Source organism: Quercus suber, unplaced genomic scaffold (assembly GCF_002906115.3).
Source record: "Quercus suber isolate HL8 unplaced genomic scaffold, Cork oak 2.0 scaffold_43, whole genome shotgun sequence".
In the NCBI taxonomy this organism is placed as follows: Eukaryota; Viridiplantae; Streptophyta; class Magnoliopsida; order Fagales; family Fagaceae; genus Quercus; species Quercus suber.
The window spans coordinates 1,553,368-1,561,605 of record NW_027069508.1 but is presented as its reverse complement, the minus strand read 5'-3'; positions in this window follow the sequence as shown (position 1 = coordinate 1,561,605).

The window sequence follows — 8,238 nt, the reverse complement described above, 5'->3', positions numbered from 1 at the left end:
CTTACTTGACACTTCATTTTTTTTTTTTTTCCTTCCTAAAGAAAATATTTTTCTATTTTTCGTCTTTGAAATTTAAAGAGTTCAATTTTCTATCCCTACAAATTTAAAATGTTACTATACATTTTTCCCTTTTTAGTGACTCTTATTATGTTTCAGGCATAAAAATAAAACCTAAATGAAATTTTAAGGACAAAAGTAGCAGCTAAAATATTTCATTTTTATTCCTAAAATATAAAACATGTTGTCAAAAATATGTAACGGAAAGTTGATGAAAGGGAAAAAACTAAAAAGAGTAACATTTTAAATTGGACACAAATATAATATTTTAAATTTAAATAACAATGGTAGAAGTAGAACATATACCATACATATCAATGACAAAAAGAACATTTTTTTCAAACGCAATTTTTTTAGTACGCAAATGAATTCTTTATTCTTGTGATTATGATACTTAAAGGTAGATACAGGTGAATGGTGCTCGCATACTTAGCTCATGTTCAGTTCCACTGAAAATGCCTAGTTTTTTTGTTTTCATTTCTTGTTTGACTTGTTACTATTATTGGCTGTAGCATTAAGTTACAACTAAATCCCTTCTCAAAAAAAAAAGAAAAAAAAAAGTTACAACTAAATTTGTAATCTAACCCTATCCTTTTGATATTATATTTCTCCATGGATTATTTTCGAAGGATGGTATGGTTACTATACCTCAACTTAAACAATACTCTATCTAATAAAAGTGCGGGAGATGAACTTGGACATGGCCCAAGGATTTGGGCTAGATAAGAAGATACACTTGAGGAATGGGCTCAGCCCAAGTTAAGGGTAATAAAAGAATTGTCTTCCCTTGGCTAAAGGTAAACTGTATCCACCATCATTAAGAGCCGAGGTAATCGCTCTTCCCAACATTTGTAACCGAGGTGAGGGACATGGCCTAATACCCAAGGTATTTGGGAGATCTTGGGAAACATCATTCTTCCCCGGATATGAACTTTTATATTCTAAATTTGCCTCTAGGGACATGAAAAGGAGAACGCAGAGTCCAATAAAACAGTCACATCCGCATTAATGATGTTCTTTACCTAATGTCAACCACATTAAATGCTAAGTGACTAGCCTGAACAATGGAAGCACCTCCAAAAGTCCTCCTTCATGATCAAAATATGACAAAATAAAGGGTTGATGGGACAAATATCCCTCAAATCCAACTAGGGACAAGCCATCTAGAGAAAGAGGTGAGTGGGGAAGAAGGCTTTAAAAGGAGGAGATGGGCAACAGGGTGAAGGGTTTAGAAAATTAGAGAGGGAAAGTCTAGGCAAGAACGAGAGAGAGAAAGATAAGCTAGAAAGATTCTTTTAAGAGTTTTCAACCTTTGAATCCTACTCATGTACCTTGGGAACATTGTTTCTACGTATATTTAAGCTTGATTTGGCTCTTTATGACCTTTTGTTTGTTGCTTAAACCTCCCATTGTGGATCTTTTCCCATATTTCAAAAATTAGTTATGCATATCAAATATTATCTCCACCATCCTTGTGTTAGTTGTTTTTGAACCCCACAAAAAGCAATATGCTTTTAGTCAATTTCTCTTTTCATAATTAGTTAATTACTGCTCAGGAGTCTTTCTTCTTCTTTTTTTTCATTTTTTACATCACGTTGCAAAAAATAATTAGGAACAAAAAAAAGGCTTCAAAAATAAAATTCCACATCGCTAAAGATAAAGTACACAATACCTTTTAATATAGAGAATTACACATAATGAAGTACTTATTTCAAGATGATCAGTAATGACCAAGGGATCATTATGATATCACCACACATCTGCTAGATCTTCAATAGAAAAATTAATTTCAAACGAATGAAATTTGAATCCGGTCTTGAGCCTCTTCAGGACTAGTTGTGCTCCCTCACTTATCCCTTCCTTATCTTCATGGTAGCAAAGGGGATTTGACTTCTAGTTGTAAGAGTTTTCCAAAAATTTTACAAACAATACTTGCAAATGAATTAATATAACTTAATTTGATAACTACTATTCAAATTTGGAAGTTGAGGAAAAAACATTCAAATCATTTTTCCTCATAGTGCATATTTTCATGTCATGTGTTTTTTTCTCCTCTTTGGACATATCCTACTTCTTTTGTTATCATGCATCACACAAGTAAGGACTAATTTATCAATAATTATAATTTGAAAGATTCAACAAACTCTATATAAGAGAAGTTCATAATACATTAAACCTCCGCTTGTTTCAATTGAGAACATTTTTAATGTTTTTTTCTAACCCTAAAATGGATTGAAAGTATTTTCTACTTTTTTATTGGAACATAAAATCATTAACATTTATTGCTATTCTAAATCTTTTATAGAAAAAAATAAATAAATAAATAAATAAAGGTTTTTGTTTTTTGTTTTTTGAATTTATTTATTTATTTATTTATATAAACTAGAGAATTTCATTTAATCACAAAAAGTATACAACTAGAACAACAACAGAGACAGTAATACAATAGATTTTGGTATAACTGGATTGTATGTCATATCTATCTAATTCCCCAAAGCATGAATTTCTATAGAGAACAACAGCAAAATCTTTTATAGAAACTCCAGAAAGACTACTAAAATTAGTCTCTAAATATTCTAAAGCATGGACAGTAGCAGTCCTAGTTAAGGAAGTAAGGTTAGACCTTCAAGTGCCTTGGTGAGCTTTGTAACACTTGTTCCAAATCATCCAGGTAGTTGTAAAAAATATTGTAATCTCCAACTCTTTTAATCTATTTATCATTTGGTTTGCCACATTCACAAATGATAGATTTGATTCATTTGAGCATTGGGGCAGAGTATTTCTCAGGCCTATAAAACTCCACATCTCTTTAGCATATGTACAACGCAGCAGGACATGGTCTATCGATACCTCCCCATCCTCACAACATTCACATCCAACATTATGCAAAAATTTTCTCCGAGTCAGATTACATTTGGTTGACAATATGTCTCTACAAGCTCACCAAATGAGTGTTTTGATTTTATTACATACCTTAACTGCCCAAATTGATTTCTAAATATGGTTACTTTGCAAGTGGTTTGATGATTGGTCATGAGAGGAACTCAGTTTTTGAGTCCAGATAATTTTATATGCACTTTTGACTAAGAATTGACCCATACTTGTGTATGTCCAAGCTTGGATGTCTTGCCCCGCTCTATCACTCAATGTTATAGATTTAATAACCTTAGCTTCATGGGGGAGAAACATTTGATCAATCAAAGATACTCACCAGGATCTTGTGGATGAATCAATAAGGTTATCCACTGTTTCAATTGTAGACATTGTAGGGCGCGGGGACAACACCTTAAAAGATAATGGGGTTGGTAGCCATCGATCTTGCCAAATTCAAATTCTATTTCTGATCCCTACCCACCATTGTAAGCCATTTTCTAAGAGAAATCTTGCTGCCACAATGCTTTCCCATGCAAGCTTCCAGAATTTGATGATGAGTCTTCTAAGCATGATGTACTAGGGAAATACTTTGATTTATAGACCCTGTATAACAATGAGTGCGTATTCTTAAATAAGCTTCATCCTTGCTTAGCCAACATAGCTAAATTAAATGAATGAAGATCCTGAAACCCAATTCCTCCCATCATCTTAGGCATACAAAGTTTAGGCCAACTCAACTAGTGCACTTTCTTTTCTTGTGACATTTGACCCCACCAAAACCTACTCATCATCCCTTCAAGATCTTTAAGCAGTCCTTTAGAAAGAAGGCAATATCCTATAGCATATATGAGAATGACTTATAGAACCACTTTAAGCAAAATTTCTCTACCAATTTGAGACATCATTTTTTTCCTTCCATTCTTTTAATTTACTTCATACTTTTTCTTTAATTCAAGCAAAAGCCCCTTTTTTGTTACACCCCAATATGCTAGGCAACCCCAATTACTACTTATATTCTAGAACTGTCTTAGCACCCAAAACCTGTTTAATTGCTTCTTGAATAATATCATTGTTGTTGCTAAAAAAGATGAGGTTTTTTTTGTGTGTTAATCTTAAGTCCCGATGTCACCACATACAAATTAAGTAAGGTTATGGCTTGTTGACACTCTTCTAATTAAGCACGACAGAATAGTAAACCATCATATGCAAATAAGACATGAGAGACACAAGGGTAACCTTTACCTGTTGTAATTCCCCTTATCATTCCATCTACTTCTGCCTTCTGAATTAGTGTAGTAAGGCCTTCAACACAAAGCAAGAGGAGATAAGGTGATAAGGGATCACCTTGTCTCAATCCTCAAGAGGGTAAGATGTAACTTGTAGGATTACCATTGACTAGCACAGAATAGTGAACCACGGTATGTATATTATTTGTTTGTTTAGACCCCTAAAACCAGATTGTTTAACCTATTATATTAACCAAGTGATTACTTAGATTAATTATTCAAATATAATTTAAACAAAAATAAATTATATCATGCAAAGATGTGGAAAAGTAAATAACACCACGATATAATGACCTAGGAAAAGCAATTAAACGAACCGTTTCAAGGTAAAAACTTGGAGAGGATCTGATCTAGCTATCCTCAAGGTAAAACAAATTCGCTATAAGAGAATTGAATTCTTTTACAATCATATTTAACCCTAAATCTATTGCTACCTCCAATAGTAACTTACTGACATAACCACGTGCCAGCTCCGAATCTACAAACTCCTCTTCTTAGATTTACACCAACACAAGCCACCTTGCTTGAGACTTTGAGATCCCACTCAAAGGTTTTAGATCACCATCGGTAATGATCTTGATGCAGCAACTATGTTCTACTAATGCTTGATTATAGTTTTAGCTCCAGTAGATTCTTGTGTAGTTAGAAGGTACAAAACCTCTCAGATCTCAAAAAGAATAACACACAAGTCTTCTTAGAGTCTTCAAAACATGGCTAGGGTTTCTCTTTTATATGTGGAGAAGTTTAGATGAAACCCTAAACGTTTTCGCAGGCTTAGGCCTGTTCAAAAATTCTACAGAAAAAAACTGTGCCTTCGATTTTTGATTGGTCAAGCCTAATTCTCGATCGGTTGAGCAAGGCAGAACCACACTCCCTTTTTCTGCAATCAACTAGACTTGAACCTTGAAACAACCACTTTTAAAGCATTGCCTAAATACCTAAACTAAACATGTTTTGTTCTTAGTTTGCCAACACAATAAAAATATGACTCTAAATATTTAAATCTAAATCTTTAGAACCCAACAATCTTCCCCTTTGGCAATCCGTGACAAAACACACATAAACAATGAAATGCTTAAATTTAAATACCAGCCCAAATACAAGTTATTGCCCTAATACAATCCTTACACAACTACTAACTATTAGTTGCTAGTATAGACAGCAGTTGTTGAAAGAATTAACCTGTAAATTCCTAAAACACTAAAAACAAACCATAAACACATGTGTAGAAAATACAAGTACCATAATTTAAGAAATAAAGAATTGAACTTTAATTCACAAAACATATAAAGAGACAGTAAACACACTAATAATGAATAACCTCATCATCAACAAATATCATAACCAATAAGCACATCAATGTTTGTGAATCAAGAACATACACACTAAACAAATATAAACAATGAAAATATAAACAACAAAACCAAAGAAAAAAAAATACATCAAACTCCCCCTGAATACAATAAATCTACTCCCTTACGTACAAAAAGTCCTAAAACTACTCCCCCATTTTGTTACAAATTACCAAACGCAAAATCAATCCTCAAAAAGTGGAGGAGGTGGAAAGGCACTCCTATACTCCATAAAATCTGCTCTCAAGGAAGCAACCTCCTTCAACAACTCATCGAGAAGCTGTCCATAAGCCATCTGTGCAATCATGAAAGACTCTATCATGGCACGAAGTGAAAGAGGAGGGGCAACGATAGGGTCTGCATCGTCAGCACCATCAGAAGGATCCACAGTAGCAATCGAATCCACAAAAGTCTCCTTAGCAGCAGGCATAGCACCAGAGCCAAGAGCTGTAGTAGAAGCTGCTCCTCGTGATCTCTTAGATGACCCAGTGCTTGGCTCAACACTCTTCATCTGTGCCTGTCGCTGTCTAAGATAGGTGGCTCCTATGGGGGAAGTGATGTGAACTAACTCTAAGGGAGGAAAATCTGACAACCTTAGAAACCTCAAAATCCTATATATGTACATGGGGAAGGACAACTTTTGAGCTTTACTAGTACTCCTATAGATATTGACAATGGTTTGAATAAATATAGAGGGAAAACACATAGAACCATCAGTGACAAGAGCATAAAGAAATGCACACCTATTTATGGGAACAGTATGAACATGAGAAATAGGATAGATGTTATGACAAGAAATCCTTAAGTACAAAGAATTAAGCTCAATGAATTCACAAGAACTGATTCTTGGTTTAGTACCCCAAGAAATAGGATGACCACAAAGAAGTGACATCATGTCATCAACAGCAGGAAAATCAGTGTATAGGTATGTGGGTTTACCAACTCCAGGCACTCCTAAAGTTTTAGAAACCGTTTACTTATTTATAGTAAACTCTTGACCACTGATCCAGGAAGTCAAGTAATGACCACCCGTTATTTCAGGATAGATAGAGAGATTTGAATAAAACTCTCTAATCAAAGCTGCAGGAGGAGGATCAGACACCTAACACAAAGAAACCCAATTCCTACACACAAAGTTCCTACGAATTGATAGATCTAGCTCATTCAAGATAATCTCCCTTTCACCCCAAATAAACCTATATTTAGTTAAGGTCTCATAAGTCTCTTCACAGTTATCAGTGAAAAACCTACCTCTATCAAAATAAGCTGAACCAAAAGATGATGAACCAAGATTCCTATTTGCTCTAGTTTTGAACTTCCTACCAATCTTAGGAGCCATTACTAATGACAAAAACAAAGAAAAAACAACAAAAACCAAGGGCAGATTGCATTAAGAAAGGATAGAGACAAGATAACATGCAAATTTGAAAAACTATATGATGCATGATCTAATGCTCTAAACAGTCTAAAATCATCATAAGTTTTAAAATTGACCAAGAAATTTAAGAATCATAGAAAATCCCCAATTTTTAAAACCTAATTTTTAAAAACAACTTCACTTTGATCAATTAAACAACATAACAAGTACAAAACATGTTATAATCACTCCATCTATCAATCACACAGGTCAATTTTGTCCAATTTAGCCCAATTTCACAAAATCCCCAAATCTCTCAAGAACATTAGAACCCTAATTTCGAAAATTTCAATCAACCACAAAATTTTTGAATTAAAGCATGTGAATCATGTTTATATGATGCATGAACAAAAACCCATGATTTAGTTTTGATCAAAAAGGCCAAAAACATCAAAAACCCCAAATTTTGAAAAGTGCAAAAATCCCTAAAAAAATGCATGAAAACAAGTAATATGATCAAAAAGAAGGCGCAAAAGTGTCTTACCTTAGGATTAGGAAGAATACCTTTGAAACTTATGACCAAGAAAATGGCATTTTTTTTTTTTTTTTTGAGAGAAGGGATCGAGAGAGGAATCAAAGAGATAGACAAAAAGCATTTGGAAAAGTCAAATCTAATTCCTATATGTTTTTGAAAATCAAAATCTGATCGGTTGAGAGGAATCAGGTAGGAATCGAAATGTACATGAAGAAATGTTCGACTAGTCGAAAGGAATCGGGAAGGAATTGAATGGACCCGAGACTTTCAATCAAAAACCTATTTTTCTTCTTCACATTTTGATCAGTCAAATTCTAAAGGAACAGAAATTTTGAAAAATTCTGGAAAAGATTTTCTGCAGAATCATTTGGAAAATTGTTTTTGTGATATGACGTGTATGTTCATGACTTCAAATGATTTTCAAAACCAAACTTTTCAAAGAAAATTCAACCTTTATCAAATTTCTTCAAACTTTTTCTTTTCTCACACCCCCAAAATGCATTAAACACATCAAGAAGTTAAATTTTGGAAGGCCATAAAACTTAACAAACAATCACATGTACAAAGTTTAACAAGGATTTGCTTGTGGGGTGTGCAACTAGTAAATGTATGAGATACTCACAAGGTGATATGTAAACAAAAAATAATCACACTTTCTACATTATTCATCACATTAGTTTGAAAGTGACTATCACCTAAAGAGTTACATCATATAACTCCCACATCTCCTAGAAAACATGCTTGCATCCATGCATTTTTTTTTTTTTTTTTTTTTTT